At 40.5% G+C, this 18342-nt stretch overlaps 1 long non-coding RNA gene and 1 pseudogene across 6 annotated transcripts in view; one reads left to right on the top strand and one right to left on the bottom strand.

Moving 5' to 3' along the window:
* Window positions 1-3970: 3970 nt before the first annotated feature.
* On the bottom strand, window positions 3971-4782 carry LOC115302321 (annotated as a pseudogene).
* Window positions 4783-4886: 104 nt separating this feature from the next.
* The window catches only part of LOC115302889, a 332633-nt gene continuing 319177 nt past the window's right edge, over window positions 4887-18342 (top strand). For all 6 annotated transcript variants that reach the window (XR_003913694.1, XR_003913691.1, XR_003913692.1 and 3 more), the window contains exon 1: window positions 4887-5166. This is a non-coding gene — a long non-coding RNA (uncharacterized LOC115302889). The remainder of the gene's footprint in view (window positions 5167-18342) is intronic.

The following is an 18342-nucleotide window of genomic DNA, read 5'->3' as shown; positions in this document are numbered from 1 at the left end:
GATTTCTAAAGTCTAGAGTTGAGCAGGTAGTATGGGACCTCAGTCACAGACTTATTCATTAGCAGAATAATTTAATCAATAGATAGACCTACTATGTGCTAGTGATTGAACTGAGCCCTGGAGATGTAAGTAACAAGGCATCACTGACCATGAAGAATGAAAGGGCTGTAATTGAGGAAGGCACAGGTGGGGTGCTTGGGGGTCCATAGTAGCTGATCCTCACCCAGGATGAAACATCTGTAGGTTGCTGGGACAGGCAATTTTCAAAGCAGGATTTATTTGCAGTAAAGGGAGTTGGCAGTGCTTTTTTTCTGAGATACAAGAGGAAGACACACTAATTGTAGAAAGCTGGAAAATAAAGAACAGCATAAAGAAGAAAATCTGAATCCCCGGCAACTTTAACCACAACCAATCATTGTTAACATTTTGTCAGGATGACCTGTTTCAGAATGAGGTCTTATCTCCTTGGCAGTAAGCACATCAGGAAAGAAAGAGGCAAGTTTTCCTCCTCCTCAAAAGGAAGAGCTGGTCTTTAGGCAGTGAAAGTCTGGCTTTCTTTTCTGAAAGAGTTAAGTGGCTTTTGATTTTCCAAGTCAAGTTCAAGAAGATAGAGGCCTGGATTGTTCTGGGTGATGGTTCTGGGTGAAAGGAAGAAGGAAGTAGCCTATCCCTTGGCCAGCTGGCTTTCCAGAGACTGAGCAGGACAATATTCAGGTGACGGAGATGGAGCCTGGCCTCCACACAGTGCCTGAGTGTCCTGAGCTCTCACGGAGAATTAAAAACTGCCCATAACCGTATTGGCTCTCTCTGGAAGGTCTTAGTGGCCAGGCGTGGTGAACGGGGAATGAAGCCCTGCCCAACGTTGAATGCTTTTTTTCCAATCCTTACCTGATTCCATACCACTGTCTTCTCAATTACCAGAATAGCCAGGATCCCCTCCCTCCCTCCCTCCCTCCCTCCCTTTTCTCCCTTCCTCCTTCCCTTCCTTCCTTCCTTCTATTTTATGACCTACAATATCTACCCCAGGTAACTCATACTAAGTATTCCTGACATCACGGAGCTCTATAATTTAGATCTAACTTTGTGCATTGAAGAGCCTAAGTTAGCTAAATTTTGTAAATCAGTAAGGAAAACAGGATTCTATTAGAGTCATAAAACAAGAGAGGAAAATGAAGGATATGCTCTGGACCTCATATTCCAGGTTGCTAGAAAAATAGAAACAACAGAAAGTGATTTCAAAGCATCAGTTTAAAAAAAGAAAGATGTAGAATCATCCTTTTTCAGCTTGTCAGTGGGATTACAGCCAATTTTATTTTATTTTTTTACAGTTTATTTATTTATTTTGAGAAAGAGAGAGAAAGAATGGGAGACAGTCCCAAGCAGGCTCTGCACTGACAGTGGGGCTCGATCCCAGGAACCATGAGATTATGATCTGAGCTGAAATCAAGATTCGGAGGCTTAACCGACTGAACCACTCATGTGGCCTTGCCAGTTCTTTATATATGGGGTTCCCATGTAGTTATTATTTGGCCTCTAATATTAATAAATACAGAGGAAGATAAGAAATGTCGGGGCATCTAGGTGGCTCAGTTGGTTAAGTGTCTGACTTTGGCTTAGGTCAGGTCATGATCTTGTGGTTCATGAGTTTGAGCCCCATGATGGGCTCTGTGCTTTCTTCAGCTCAGAGCCTGGAGTCTGCTTTGGATTCTATGTCTCCCTTTCTCTCTGCTCCTTCCCTGCATGTTCTCTCTCTCTCTCTCTCAAAAAAAAAAAAGTAATACAGAAACATTAAAAAAAAAAAGAAATGTCAGTCTTGTTCCCATCCTCTGTAGCTTTTGTTTCTCCTCTTAGCCAAGGCCTACAAATCCCCACAAGGAAATTCAGGCCTGGCTTGTCCCTTGTTTCAAACCAATGCTGGCCTAAGCATGGAATATTGAACCAGCTGTGTCTCCTACTGCTTCTGGGAATCTGGCGGCCTCCACGCTGCTCTGGGGACGAGTGAGCTATCCCTGGGGCTCATGCTCTGTTCCCAGCATTGTGCCTGGCTCTGATAACCCTGGCCCTTTAGAGGCTGAGATTGTTATAATTTGTCTTCTGCCCTCGTAACTGACCCCATCTCCCAGCAACCCTAAGCCCGGGGCTTGCATGATCCTTTTCTCTGTACCCTGGAACCATGTCTTCCAATTTCAGTCCTACTTTGCTCAGTTCCTCCTCAGTGAATGTTGAGGGGCACAGGGGCAGCCATTCTTGAGGAATGAGCTCTGCCCAGCAACTGGAACATCCCCCTCACTTTTCTGAGCCCTACTGTCTCTTTCCATTGTCATGGGTAACTATTTGCCTGTACTCCAAACATTTTTTATGTTCCCTTGATTGCTTCGCCTTGCTCTAAATAACCAGCCAGGCACTGATAAATTCAGAGATGAAAACACAGTTTGTTTTTTTGGCACAAAAAGCATGCTACACAAGTTCAGAGATCAGATAATAACTTCTTTCTCTCTTCTCTCTTCCTCTACCTGCTGCTCTGCCAGAAACTCCTCCCGTAACATTAGTCTTTGCATCTAGACATTGTCTCCATGCAGACATGCCATTTGGGTGGGGTGGTTCTAATTAATCCTTTGGCATACTTGGTTTATAGCCATTTATCATTTCTTCAAAGAGAAAATGGCTTTTAAAGAATGGGATGTGGAATGGGAGTTTTTTCCCCCTTTTACTATTTTTATTTTGATTACAAACAACAATAACAACCAGTAATATACTGTTTTTATTCACATTTGTGTGGATTTTTAGGAAATTATTGCTTTTTCCCCTGGAGAACTAACAGACAAAAATGCAGTACCACATTGTGAAATCTGCAAATCCCAAAAGTCAACAGCTTAACGACAAACTCCAGGGGCAGGGAAGAAAACAAGTGTCACAAGAGATGACACAAATACATAGGGATAGTAAGCTGAGGGAGTGACCATTTCAGTGCCACTTACCCAGACAACTGAGACCCTTTTTCTCCTGGCATCCACTGCTATCACCTTAAAGGGGTCATTTATGGTGTATGGTCTGAAAAACTCTTCAACTGACACAAGAGTTGCTTTGTGGAGAGGTGCAATGAGAAAGTGCAAATAATAAAGCCCAAACTCAGGGAAGAATACACAGTGAAAAGAAAACCCAGAAATGTCAATATCTTTGCTACTTGAACCAACTGCTTCCATTGTACACAAGAGGGAGTCTGAAAACATCTGAGGGGTCAAATCAGCATATGTATCACGTCCCTACAAACTCTACAGGGTTATTTGCTGACTAGATGGTGATCAGGTTATGCCTTGAAGCAACGGAGACAGATACCAAGACTGCCAAAGTTAAGGGGAAATAAAGGTGGAAACTGTGCTTTCTTCCAAATGCATTGGCTTTGAAACTGCCTTTTCTCCTGGTCTAGCAACTTCTTTTTCCCACATTGCTGCAGGTTTTATTGCCTTACACTTGAAATGAAAAAGTGAACTTTGAGGTGCAAAGACTGGGCGGTCCTGAGAAGAGAGAGGGTCTGCAAGTACAGTAGTCAGCATGGACTGTACTGTCATGGCTTGGCCTTGCTTGTATCCCAAGAACCTATCCCTGAGGTCAGTGTGAAGTTCTCTGCAAGCCTGGTGACCACTCACTATCCCACTGTGGCAGTGCGGGGGAGAGAGGTCTTCAGTACTCCCCAGATAGGAAATATCCATGAGTATTTTTTTTAATGTTTATTTATTTATTTTGAGAGAGAGAGCATGAGGAGGGGACGAGAGGAGAGAGAGAATCTTAATCAGGTTTCACATCCAGCTTCATGCTCAATTCCAAGACCCTGGGATCATCATGACCTGAGCCGAAATCAGTAATTCACAGCTTAACTGACTGAGCCAACCAGGTGCCCTGAAATGTCCCTGACTTTAAAAAACAAACTTATGATTGTTCTTGGGGCTGGGCTGTTTCCCCCATCCCAGTATTAGCAGGATGTGGCTGCGGCCATGGGGTTCCTAGGGAGCTGAGAGTTGGTGGCCACTGGCACCCACATTTAAGTGGGGAATGTGCAGTAGGAACGTTGCACATCAGGGCTCAGTGTCTGCAAGAAGGCTATAAATTAAGAACTGGAGGCTTCCTCTTGGCTGAAGGGAGCCCGTGGGGTGAGCATGGAAGGCACGATCTCAGATTCATACTGCAGGAGCTGCTAGTACTGGAAGTTAAAGTTGGGCTCGATGACAGTCATCTGATGGGCCTAACTGAGGCGGAACTGCTTTGTCTTCATAAGGTAAGCCACACAGATGAGAGTTGAATGGGAGATCCCAGCTCCACAGCGGACCAGTATGTTGCTTCCCTATTCACTGACATGGTTCGTCAGTGAAGTCTAGCGCTTCCTGAAAGTGGGAGCTAAAGTCAGCCACATGGCTGTCTTCCACGAGGATCAATTTATTGTGCAGGTAGGTCCTTTAGGCCACAGAGGTTCCCCGTGAGACATTCAGCATGGTGGTGACATGCAGGTGGGCGAACAACTCATGCTTGGATGCATGGTGGGTACTTACAAGCATGAGGGCAGTAAGCTTTTCAGCTGGCAGCCCTAGACACCAGCCCACGATTGCTAACGTCCAGCACTGGTTTTGCACCCTGGCGGCTGAGCGCTCTCTCGATTTCCATCTTCTCTTATGAAATGGATTTTACACCTATGTAACACTCAGGCCATTCCGAGTAGAAAGTCTCACACGCCCCACTGAGGAAGTACACCTGTCGGTCTGTGGCTCCGTGGAGCTGAGCCACGCGCATGTGCAGCTCCTCACGCAGCGTCAGTCAGCCACGCAGCCACCATCTTCCCGGCGTCCCACTGGGCAGCGCACACTGCGCCGACTCCGCGCCGACGCGCCCAGGGGAGGTTGGGGGGGGGGAACGAGCGGCGCATCCCTGAGGGGGCCCAGGTCAGCTGGGTAGCCGTCGAGCACCACGAGGCACGCCAGGACCTGTGACCGTGGTGCCCTCTGGGGGGCGTGGAAGCGCTAGGCCGCGCGGGGTCACAGCGCCTCACCCCCCCGCCCCCGGGCCTCTCCGACCCCGCGTGCGGCCGCCCGCCATAGTGCTGCAAGCCAGGCCCCGCGTCTCAATGAGGCAAGAGCGTAACAAAACGCGCGGCGCTTAACTGCAGACTACATCGAAGTAAGACATTCGACCGCAAGGTCCATTCGTAGACTTCTGGTGTATTTTATAATGGAGCTCTGCCTTAGATATTATTGTTTTGAGGGCTCCTCAGAGATGAGTTAAATACCCTCCCCCAACCCGGCAAAGAATCCAGCTATGAGGGTGCCCAGGGTTTGGGCAGTGTCTGGATCTGGCTCTGCTGCTGCAGGTCCCTGGTGAGGCGGCTGTGGGGCAGTGAGGATGATTGGCTTGTCCCCAGCGCGGGCCTGTGAACCCCGGTGTGAGCCTGCGAGTTCACGGTCACTGATTTCTCTCCGGAGAGTTTCCCACTGTGCCTCACAGGTCTGCCTTCCCTGGGAATACTACTATTTACCTCGTAGGGTTGTTGTGACAATTAAACGGGATTATTTGAGTAGTATCTGTAGCATAGTCTTTGGTATAGCCGAAGTATTTAATCAAATAAATAAATTTCGTATGTTATCAGGCAGATAATATAGAAATAAGTAATGCTGTACAATATTATTACACACACAGGAGAGACTTTCCACTGTGTAGTATTTGCACAGGGCAGTGCACTTTAGGTTCAGGGGCCCCATGTGGCTTGTGTTCCTTCTGTGGCCTGTTTCTATTTGGGAATTTAGCATCCCTGGTTCTCTTGACTCACCCTTTCCTTTCCTTTTCTTTTCTTTCTTTTCGAGAGAAAGAGAATCTTATGCAGGCTCCATGTTCAGCGTGGAGCTGGACGCAGGGCTCAATCCTCCAGCCCTGGGATCATGATCTGAGCCACAATCAAGAGTCTTGACCCTCAACTGACTGAGCCACCCAAATGCATCGTGGCTTTTTTTTTTTTTTTTTTTTTGTCATATAGTTTCTGGGGATGTGCCTCCTACCTCATGCCTTCCTGTCAACCAGTCACAAAACCTGACCATACAAGTCCATCAGGGAAATGTACAGTGTTTGGATTGTAGTATGGTATGTCCATGAATTTATTTTATAGGTAACATCATTCATCTTCTTGGCAGTGAGACAGATTCCCCCCACTTTTTGTCCTTTAAGTTTCTATCAACTTTGGACCATATCAGGTTGGTGAATATGTATGTGATGACGGGTAGGAAATAATGTTTTATGATGGCCAGTGTCTTCTGTTCCTGAAAATAATTTAATTTGATGACTTAACACAAATCAGTTTATTCATTCTTTTTAATTTTAATTCCAGTATACTTAATATACAGTATTATGTTAGTATCAGGAGTACAAGAGAGTGACTTGACAATCCTGTACATTACTCAGTGCTCATCAAGATAAATGTACTCTTAATTCCCTTCACCTCTTTTGCCTATTCCCCATCCTCCTCCCCTCTGGGAACCACAATTCTCTAAAGTGAACAGTCTGTTTTTTTGTTTGTCTCTTTTTTTCTTTGTTTGGTTTCTTAAATTCTGCATGGGTGAAACCATATGGTATTTGTCTTTCTCTGACTGACTTATTTCACTTAGCATTGTACCCTCTAGATCCATCTATGTTGTTGCAAATGGCAAGATTGCATTCTTTTTTATGGCTGAGTGTATATACACACACACACACACACACACACACACACACATCCCATATTTTCTTTATTCGTTCATCTATGAATGGACAGTTAGGTTGTTTCCATATCTTGGCTATTATAAATAATGCTGGATTCAACATAGAGGTACATATATCTTTTCAAATTAGTGTTTTGTATTCTTTGGGTAAATATCCAGTAGTGGAATTACTGGAACATACGTTAATTCTGTTTTTAATATTTTGAGGAACCGCAATACTGCCTTCTACAGTGGCTGCACCAGTTTGTATTCCCATCAACAGTGTATGAGGGTTCATCTTTCTCCACATCCTTGGCAACATTTATTGTCTCTTATGTTTTTCATTTTAGCCATTCTGACAGGTGTGAGGTGATATCTCATTGTGGTTTGAATATGCATTTCTGTGATGATGAGTGATGTTCAGCATCTTTTCATGTGTCTGTTGGCCATCTGTATGTCTTTGGGAAAATGTCTGTTCATGTCTTCTGCCCATTTTTTATTTTGTATTATTTGTGTGTGTGTGTGTGTGTGTGTGTGTTGAGTTGTATCAGTTCTTTGCATATTTTAAATTCTAACCCTTTATTGAATGTGTGATTTGAAAATATCTTCTCTCAATTAGTAGACTGTCCTTTAGTTTTGTTGATAGTTCTTTTGCTATGGAGAAACTTTTCATTTTGATACAGTCCTAGTAGTGTGTTTTGCTTTTGTTTCCCTTGTCTCAAGAGAAATAACTAGAAAAATGTTGCTAAGGTTGATGTCAGACAAAGTACTGACTATGCTCTCTTCTAGAATTTTTATGGTTTCAGGCCTCACATTTAAGTCTTTAATTCTTTTTAAGTGTGTGTGGTATATGAAAGTGGCCCTATTTCATTATTTTGCATGTTGCTGTCCAGGTTTCCTAACACCATTTGTTGTAAAGATTGTCTTTTTTTCCCATTGCATGGTCTTGCCTCCTTTGTTAAAAATCAGACCAGTTCTTTTAGGGAGAAGAGTTAAGGGCTTTCATTCTGGAACCATGTGACAATGATTGCAATTAGGAAGCCCTCTGAGCCATGTTTTCTATTCTGCAAGAACATGTTAAACCAGCATGGTGAGTCTTAATTTTAAGAGGTGACTTTCCGGCTTGTTCTTGTGGTCAGGTCCCTCTGGGTCACTTCAGGGGACATCACAGAATAATGATCCATCTTCCATGTGTTATATAAACCAGCAGCAGTTTTCTTGATTGAAAATTCTCTAATCATATGTATATAGGTTCCATGCCTCAAAAATCTACACATAAAATATTTCTAGGAAATGGCATCTACAGTGATGGTCCTTCTTTTTCCTGTCCTCACCTCCTTTCCTGGAGACTGGCTCTTGCTGAGGCTAGGTTGTAGAAGGAGGCCTTTGGAGGACTTCCCTGTTGGCTCAATAACATAAGAGAAGGTTTGCTAGTGAAAGACAACTATTTCTGGGTATAGAGTTTGATTGCCTTTTAGTCCTCTCCATTTTCTACTCCATTCTTTGGACTTGAACACAGAGCAGAGATAGAACAGAAGATACTTGCTCCATATATATCAAAGGAGAGGCATGGATGAGTTTGGGGAGAGAAAGGGGAGTGAAGGAGCAAAATAAAAAGGCAGAGCAAAAGAAGGCACAAGGACAAGGTGAAGAGAAGAGAGAGAGGGCGCCTTTTTCAGACTGTCCTTCCAGAGCTAAGGACTGAAAACCCGTTTGTGTGGGCTGAGCCCAGGAGTCAGATTGAGGAAATTAGAGAAGAAACCCCCTGATCTCTCTCACCTGGAAGGCTGTCTGTTAGTTAGAATATATTGCTTGAACCTGGAATTAATAGCTGTTTGAATATTTTTCTGGAATTGATGTTGGTACTTGTTAGATTAAAAATAAGAATTTATCATTCTCTCGGGGTTCCTGGGTGGCTCAGTTGGTTAAGTGTCAGACTTCGGCTCAGGTCTTGATCCTATGGTTAGAGGGTCAGGCCCTGCTTTGTGCTCTGTGCTGACAGCTCAGAGCCTAGAGCCTGCTTCAGATTCTGTGTCTCTGCCACTCCCCTGCTTGTGTGCGCTCTCTCTCTCTCTCAAAAATAAATAAACTGAAAAAAACTGAAAAATGAAAAAAATTATTATTCATTCATAATAAAGGACTTGGTATAGAGATTTTGCATATTCTGAGTTTTTCTATGTAAACCAGGACATTTGTTTTGTCAATCAATCCATAATAGGTAGTCAACAATAGCAATATTTTTTGAGCTTATTCTGTGGCAGGCATTGTGTTAAGTGCTTGATATAGATTATGACATTTGATTTTTATGACATGCCTAAGAAGTAGGTTATCATGAGTCCATTTGACTGAGGGAGCTGAGGTTCAGACAGGTTAAGCAGCTTTCTCAAAGTTGTACAGTTGGTGAGAGGCAGAGCCCAAGTCATACCTTGTTGTTAATTGCTCACTCTACTGCCTCTGCATCAGAATTTTAATAAAAATGGAAGAAAAATCTATCCATTAATTGTGTGTGTGTGTGTGTGTGTGTGTGTGTGTGTGAGAGAGAGAATTGGGAAAAGACTCAACCTTTTTAAAACTTAAACTTTTAATTTTAGAATAGTTTTAGATTTACAAAATTATTGTGAAAATAGCACAGAGAGTACCTGTATTCTCTATACCCAGTTTCTCTTTTTATTAACATCTTACATTAGTATGTTTATTATAGTGAATAAACCAACATTGATATGTTATTAGGTAAAGTCCTATTCAGATTTCCTCAGGTTTTCCTTTACGTCCTTTTTCTGTTCCAGGTTCCCATCTGGGATATCACACTACATTTAGTAGTCCTTTGGCAGTTCCTCAGACTTTGTTTCTGGTTACCTTGACAGTTGCCCGATATATTATAGAATGTCCCTCAGTTGGAATTTGTCTGATGTTTTCCTTATGATTAGGGTGATATTTTTTTTTTGAAGGAAGACTATGGAGGCAAAAATGCCATTTTCACCATATAATATCAAGGGTCATCCTATCACTGTTAATGTTGCTCACCTAGCTGAGGTAGGGTTTGTCAGGTTTCTCCCCTGTAAAGTTACTCTTTTCTTTCTGTTTCCATGCAGTTCTCTGTGAAAGAAGGTCATTATGTGCAGTGCAGCCCACACTTAAGGAGTTGAGAGTTATACACTACCTCCTTGAGGATAGAGTATCTACCCAAGTAATATGGAATTTGTCACAGTAGATTTGTGTCTTCTCCTTATTTATTTATTCCTGTTATTTATTTAGTTATTTAGGTTAGTATGGGTTCATGGATATTTATTCCATACTTTGGATTATAATCCAATATAACTTTATCACTCAAGTTGTTTTTTAGCTTTGGCTTCTGGGAGATCTTTCAGCTGACTCGTGTGTTCTTGTGATTCATCAAGTTAGGTTTTTTCTTTTTTGTTCCTTTTTTTTTTTTTTTTTTTAGCACTTTCTTGATCTCTGGTACTACAAGATGCTCCAGGCTCATCTTGTATATTTCCTACCTCAGCCCTTGGATCTGCCAATTTCCCAAGCAGCCTTGGTTCCCTACACTGGAGAATCGGTATTAGAAACCAAAATATGAGGATTAAGTGCCCTCTTTGCTGTTGGGATATCATTGGTTCTAGGCTCTCTCAGCTGTGAAAGAGCAAGGAAACATATGTGTTATACACATCTTTAAATTTTTCTATATGTAACCATCTGTATCTACCTTAAACTAAACATGAGTTCATACTAGTATCTTCAACTCTAATTTATCATTACACGGATCATTCTAGCCTTCTCCCCTTGCTTCTCTGTAAATTCTCACTCTAGCAGTGAGAAATGAGGTTCCTGACATTTATCATCCATTTACTTAATTGTTTAATTCTGGTTCCTTTTTACTTTGATATTATAGATTCTACTCATTTCCAAAGTTGCTTCAGTCAGTACCATTTCTCTCCAATCCCTTCAATGAAGTTCACACATTTATAATATATTGGTTGTTTGTCACATTTTATATTCCATTCTGGCATCTTCTATCCTCCTAAGTTTTTTTTTTCTAATTTGCATCTAGTTTACAGTAACACAGAGAATAGTTTCAACACCCCCCCAAAATCCACTGCACTTCATGTACTCAACTTCACCCTCAACCACTGATGTGTTTTCTAGCTATATAGTGTTACCTTTCCAGAATGTCATATAATTGGAATCATGCAGCAGGTAGGTTTTTCGGATTGGCTTCTTACATTTCATACTCTGCACTTAAGATTCATCCATGTCTTTTTGTGTTTTGATAACTTGTTTCTTTTTATCTCTGGCTAGTATTCCATTGTCTGGATGAGCCACAGTTTATCCATTTACCTGTTAAGGGACATGTTGGTTGCTTCCAATTTGCAGATTTTTGTGGGGATATACTTTTCAGGTCATTTGGGTAAATACCCAGGAGTATAATTGCTGAGTCATATGTTAAGACTATATTTAATTTTGTAGGAAATTGCCAAACTGTCTTTCAAAATGGCCACACCATTTTGTATTCCTATCAGCAATGAATATTTCTATTGCTCTGTATGTTTGCCTACAATTGGTGTTGTCATTTTTTTGGATATAATCATTCTAATAGTTGTATAGTAGTATCTTCTTTTCACTTGTGATTCCCTAATGCCAAATGATGTTGAGCACATTTTCGTATGCTTATTTGCCATCTGTACATCTTCTTTGGTGAGGTTTCTTTTCAGATCTCTTACCCCCTTTTTATTCTTACTTTTATAAAAAAAAATTGTTGACTTTTAGGGTTCTTTTGTATTTTGATGCGAGGCATTTATCAGACATATGTTCTGCAAATATTTTCTTTCAGTTCATCTTATCATTTTCTTTCCAATCTTCCAGGTTTGTCTTTTCATTTTCATAACAGCATCTTTCACAGAGCAGAAGTTTTAATTTTAATAAAGTCCAACTTACCAGTTTTTTCTCTCATAGTCTGTGCTACTGATGTTGTGTTTGAAATTCATTACCAAACTGAAGGTCATGTAGATTTTCTCTTATGTTTTCTTCAAGAAGTTTTTATATTTTTCCATTTCACATTTATGCCTATGATCCATTCTGAGTTAATTTTTTTGTGCGAGGTGTAATGTCTGTATTCAGGTTCATCTCTTTTGTATACGGACACTAATTTCCAGCACCATTTGCTGGAAAACCATTTATTTATTTATTTATTTATTTATTTTATTAGAAAAATATTTCTGTCCAGTTTGTGGTACTAGAGTTCTGTGGAAGCAAACTTTGAGAACTCTGGCACAATCACTGAAGTCTTCTTGTAACCTCCATGTGCTATTTTCTTTTCACCCATCTTTTTGCCAAATCAAATGCTGTCTACCGCCTACTGAAGATAACTACAAAAACTTTCTTGTTTCAGTACACGAGAGAGAAATTGGTGTGTGTGTGTGTGTGTGAAAGAGAGAGAAGTCCCTTTTGGAGGGGAGATTTGTAGAGGAAGGGGCAGTGGTTGGAGACCTTCTGCTTTATCCTTGAAGAGAAAAGTCATAAGATGGATAGATTTTAATTAACATATTTTTGAGACAAACATTATCTCTTAGGAAAACTGAAGAATTTTGGAGAATGTAAATATACCGGTGTGTGCACAAGTGTGCACACACACACACACCCACACCCACTCACACAAAGCCTTTCTCCCAAAGCTTGGCCAACTTTAAGAGCACAGTCACTACTCTTTACCAGGTCTTGGAGAGAGCCAGACAGAAGCTCTCCATTGTCATATGCCTCATTCTCAGGAGAGTGGGGAGCAGATTTTCATAACTGTGATGTATGTTACAACATTAAATATGTTAGTGCATGAAATTACCTACATACTTCACAGTCCTATTTATCTTGATTGTGTGACAATCAGACATATTTTATTTTATTTTGCTTACGAGGACTTAAAAATAAAGAAGAGTGCCATCTTGTGGGCATCTCTGTTACTACCACAATCACATCAGATCCTGGTGGAAGTCCATCAACCCTAGAGCACCATTTGGCATAGGAACACATCTGTATATAATGTATCAGCTGAGGGCAACCGATTAAAGACATCTCTTCAGTTCTTTTACCTCTATTGAATCATTCTATGGACTGTTACTTCCTTTTTTAAAATTTTTTTTCTGTTTTTTATTTATTTTTGAGAGACAGAGACAGTGCGAGCAGGGGAGGGTCAGAGAGAGAGGGAGATACAGAATCCGAAGCAGGCTCCAGGCTCTGAGCTGTCAGCACAGAGCCTGATGCAGGGCTCCAACCCATGAACTATGAGATCATGCCCTGAGCTGAAGCCGGATGCTTAACCAACTGAGCCACCCAGGTTCCCCTGGACTGTTGTTTTCATAAATGACACCAAAGGTATCTCCTAATAACCTATAAAATCAGTCATGGAGGTGTACTAACATTGGCATTTAAAATAAAAAATGGCATATTATCAGTTCCTTTATATACTCAAATTACATTTTGTGTAAGAAGTTTTGGTGACAAGTCTCATAGTACATGAACCCATATGGAATAGGAATTTCAGAAATTTCCAGGGGGAATGTTTTATATTTAGCATTATATTGAGTTTGGTTGTGGTTTTCAATTCATGCTAGTCTTGTCTTAAAGAGTGTGGTTGTTACTTATTTATCGGTATGAGCAAAGAACCAGGACAGACCACTCAATAACAGGACAGAAGATTTTGTAGCAATTCAGGAACCACTGAGTTGGATGGTGCACTACAGGCCAGGATAGGGAATTGGACGCTGGAAAGCTCTTGACAAGATGGAGCCAAGGAGGACAGGTCATGCTACTTGTTGCTGAGACACTCCCTTCTAATTCCAGGTTTACTGTTTTGTTTGTTTTTTTATTCTACGAAATGACAACTTTTAAATGTATGTTCTACAGAGTCTCTTCAAGACCTGAAATTTGATTTATCAAACAGAAGGACTCATGTCTCATTTGTAACCCAAGTTTCCTGGTTAAGTTTGGGATTTATCATGGAGATATTTATTTTTAGTGAAGCTTCTAGATGGAACGTTCTGAAGCCATTGAAATGGTTTATATTTTACATAGTAACAAATTATGGAAATACTTGAATATAATTACTCCTTCAGTATTGGTATCCTCACTTTGAGTTCCTACAGCCCTACAGGATGAAGTATCAGACAAAAGCCACACTCCCTTCCATTCAAGGACTGAGGCAGTTGTGCCCTCACTGCACTGGAGATATAGTCTCCTTGCAGATGTGTGCACTTGACATCACAGCATTTTAAGACATTTCAGGTAGTGATGGGTGACATTATCCACCCAGCCTGCAGCTACTATCAATCTCATGCTGTCAGTATCTGACAGTGGTATTGATTCTAGGGAAAGAAACCATCCCTTCCATGGCCAGCTAAGGGACATTCAAGATGGTTGTCATTTCATGAGGAAGACGTTATATTCCCAAGTGACTAAGGAACATTACTTTACATATGTGTTTAACTGTGTGTGTGTATTTTAGAAGGCGAAAGATTTATTCGATCTGAAGAGAAACCAGAGTATCGTGTGTGTATTTTAAGAGTTCTCATAATCTCAGAACTCTCAAACATTGCTGTTTGCTTGAGTGAATGCATTTTAAGTTTTTTGGGGGTATGTGTGTGAGGGGGGTCCAAAATCCAACAAGATACTGGAAGGTTCAACCTCACATTGCTTCTTATCTTTGTCAAAATTATACTGCTGTGTATTGTTAAATGTGCCTTTTAAAAAATGTTCGAACAGAAATCATGCTGATGGCATTTTACCACAAGAGAGCGCTCTAACAAAACACCTCACAGCTCAAAAATCTACATCGGCCTTCTCAAACATTTACATGCTACAATTTCTCGCTGGTCTTGTGACATAAAGCTCAGTGTCACAAATATTGTTTCAAACTTTATGAAAAGAGACTTTTTAAAGAATTTTGGGAACCTGAGAAATAAACCCTGAGCACAAGTTAAACCATTTTGTTTAGCTGGAAATGCTTTATAATTCCTCCATCAATTTCTGAAAAGGGGGCAAAAGAGTTTAAAAACCTTTACCATCTTTAACAACAGAGCAAAACGCACAAATTCAAAACACTTTAAGAGCATTTTTATTTCCAAACTACATCCATTATGGGTAATATTCCTAGGAATTTGGAGTCTAGAGATGTAATTGAATAAAACACAAAACCAAACAAACAAATCCATTCTCCAATCTAGATAAAATTGTCAGAGAAAGTGCTGTGTTACCTCTTCCAAAATACAGATATTAGAGGAAAAAAGTAGGGGAAAGGCTCTGTGATTGTCTTTGAAGTAAATTAAAGCACCCGGACTGCATTTCCCTCATGGACAGATAATACTTGAGGGCGTTATTGCCAACAATGAATATCCTTTACATTTAAACAATCTTTACTGATAATAAAATAATTAGAAAAATTTATGGGCTTGTGTGCTATTATTAACATGGTTTGCCTGAAGGAGATTCAGATGGTTATTCACGGACATTATGAGGTTCTGTGTCCCGCCCCTCCTTTCAAATGACATGTTTATACTTAAGCAGCACTTCTAAATTTTTAATAGAGATGAAGATATTCCATTTAATTAGGTAGAGTGACTTGTTTATGTGCAGGTTATACATTTACGAGTTCTAATGAAAAACAGAAAATACCTATTGAGCTACCTTTGAAGTTTCACTTAAAGATAATTGTAAACCCAGCTCAATGGAAACAGTATATCAGTCAATCCAGTGACTAGAGAGTAGAGCATAGGGAGTTAAGGCTAGATAAAATAATTGCACAAATCACATGTCGATCAATGCTCAAAGGATTTTTTCCCCTTCTAAATCAAAACTCTTCCGTCTTCCATTTGATTGGAATATTGAAACTAGGTTATAGGCATTAATGTTAAGGATGTAAAAAGATTTTTTTCTTTCTTAAAAAAAATCCCTTTCTATTTTTCTGTTTCTTTCAATTTTTACTTTTTATATTCTGTGTAGCCTATTTTATTTGCAAATTAGAAAACTAAACCATGCTACTGTCAAACGATTTTTCCACATTTATAAATTCTTTCTGAAAATAAGTTAATTTTGTCTTAAACTCTGACCTAAGGTAAAAAAAATCCAAATATTTGTGTGCCTCAGATGTACCACAAAAAGGCCACCTAAATTAATGAGGTTTCTTGAATTGGTATATAGAAATGAATTACAAAGCTTAAGAAGTCCAAGAGATTTTTCATGATTCTTAAAACAATATTAATGATCATATGGAATGAGACGTTGAGCTCTATGCTATTACTGTAAGATTAGTCTTTATTTCCTGAAAGCCTGTATGTTTATGGGTATGTAGCATGGAATTAAAGTCTGAAAAGGTTATTTTTTTTTTTAAGTTCTGTAGAAGGTCTATTTCCGTTCACTTTCTGTAAGTTTCTCTTTCAGTGGTAGTTGCAATCTGCATTTGGAGTGAGTCCAGGAAGCTTGAATAATAATGTAATCGCTGGTGGAGCCACTCTTAGGGGAGGGAGTGGGATCAATGAAATGCTGTGCACAGGTTCCTGACAATATATTCATCTTGCTATTATCATGGCTGATGGATTGTAGCAAGGCGACTCCTAGGGCTTGCATTTGCCATCTTTAGTATACATTATAATTTCAGTGTGGAAAAAAAACCCAGCATACAAAAGAAATAAAGCCACCCCTAATTGAAAAGTAGTACCTTAAAAATGTACATTAAAGAAAAGATATCTGTCTTGTTGCCGGGAGAATAGAGAGTAGAGAAGAGAAGGCGGAGGACAGGAAAAGAAACTATTGCCCTTTGCTTAGCTTGCTGACCGTATTTAAGGCTTTGGAACATTTTAGAAGTTGCACATTCATTTTCTCTTCTGTGTGCTTGTCTAATTTATTTTCATAAGAAAACTCTGCTCCTCTTGTCTGGAGCCAGCATTATGTAGCTGAAATCTTGAATGGTGTGGGTTTAGATCTAATAAGGTGGGATTTGTTTTCTTATTGATCTTTTTATTGCTTGGGTCTTGCTGACAAGCTGCAAAGTGCTGGGGAGGTATTAGGGCAACAGCTCTTCAGAGAAATGTGTTCTGGCTGGGGCTCCACCTCGAAATAGGAGAAGAGGAGACTTAAAATAACTCAGAACAATGGGCTCAGAGCTTGCAGAATGGAAGTGCGTTCAGGGGAATGGTCACCAGCATAAATATTAAAAGTAGAAGATACTAGGGGCACCCTGGGTGGCTTCATTAAGCGTCTCACTTTAGTTCATGTCATGGTCTAGCGGTTTGTGGTTTTGAGCCCCATATTGGGCTCTCAGCTGTCAGCACAGAGCCCGCTTTGGATCCTCTGTTTCCCTGTCTCTCTACCCCTCCCTCCATCTCAAAAATAAATAAACATTTTAAAAAGTGCAAGATGCTAGATGATTTATTTTGGTTTATTGTATTTTCGGTTCTGGCAGGTTGGCAAATGTCTGACTAGAATTGATCAACATGCCCAATTCAGGCCTAACTTAAGAAACAGAAGCCTTCCAACTTTGTGGGAGACATTGGAAAGTAGGGCAGGAAACTATCCATGTGAGAGAAAGGTGAAGGAGTTTGGTACTGCTTTTTTAAAAGTTCTCTTAGGAGTCAAAAAAACAAAACTAAGGAGGTATTTAAAGGAAGCTGAAGGAAATTAAAGTTGAGCAAAAAAAAAAAAAAAATTAGTGGATAAATTAAACTCCCTGCTAGTAAATGGTAAGAAGCAGGAGAAAAAGGTTGTGGGTGGGGGAGTGGGGAGGAAAGGGAACTTACTAAAAATAAATCATTTTGATCAAGTCTTTCAGAAATAGAGAACTGAAGTAAGCACCCATTTGTGGTCTTACTCAGTAACTTAATTGAACTGGAGGACATTAAAATCTGTCTTCTGTTAGGGTAGATAATGCATAGTTGATGCTCCTACAGGACCAGAAGCACAGCATTTTCATATTCTTGGCAAAGAAGAAACTATGCATATTGATTCTATGTTATTTCAGACAACCACATCAGTCAGGTCAGGTATCAAGGTTCAGGTTCTGTTTCTGCCCACCTTCCAGTGTTGCGGAAAACGTGAGAGGGAAAAGCACCACAGAAGGGAGTAGGCATTACAAGTGAAATATTATCAAGGACAGTGGAACTCCCCCTGACTTCTAGAGGCTCTTTGGTAAGGTATTTACAGATGCAGTATTTCTGTCAGCCTCCTCCCTTATTCCACTCTTTGTTCCTTTAATGGGCAAATTAGCCTTAGGTTCTTGTTAAATCTGTTCCTTTTGGGAAGAGAAGATAATGTATGTCCTCATGAATAGGCACCACCAGGAGAAATGTCAGTTTAGTAGAATGTCCTCTTTCTAGGGATGCTTTTCCCTGGGGATGAGGAAATGAATGTCACCAGCTGCTTGAATGTCAGCTCTATAGTTGACCTCACTTTTTTTTTTCCATAATATTTTATTGTCAAATTGTTTTCCATACAACACCCAGTGCTCTTCCCCTCAAGTGCCCACCACCATCACCACCACCTGTCTTCCCCCCTCCCCCCTCCCCCCCAACCCTCAGTTCATTCTCAGCTTTCAATAGTCTCTCAAGTTCTGCATCCCTCTCTCTCCCCAACTCTCTCTCCCTCCTCC

Source organism: Suricata suricatta, chromosome 9 (assembly GCF_006229205.1).
Source record: "Suricata suricatta isolate VVHF042 chromosome 9, meerkat_22Aug2017_6uvM2_HiC, whole genome shotgun sequence".
Lineage (NCBI taxonomy): Eukaryota > Metazoa > Chordata > Mammalia > Carnivora > Herpestidae > Suricata > Suricata suricatta.
This window is presented reverse-complemented; position numbering and strand designations above follow the sequence as displayed.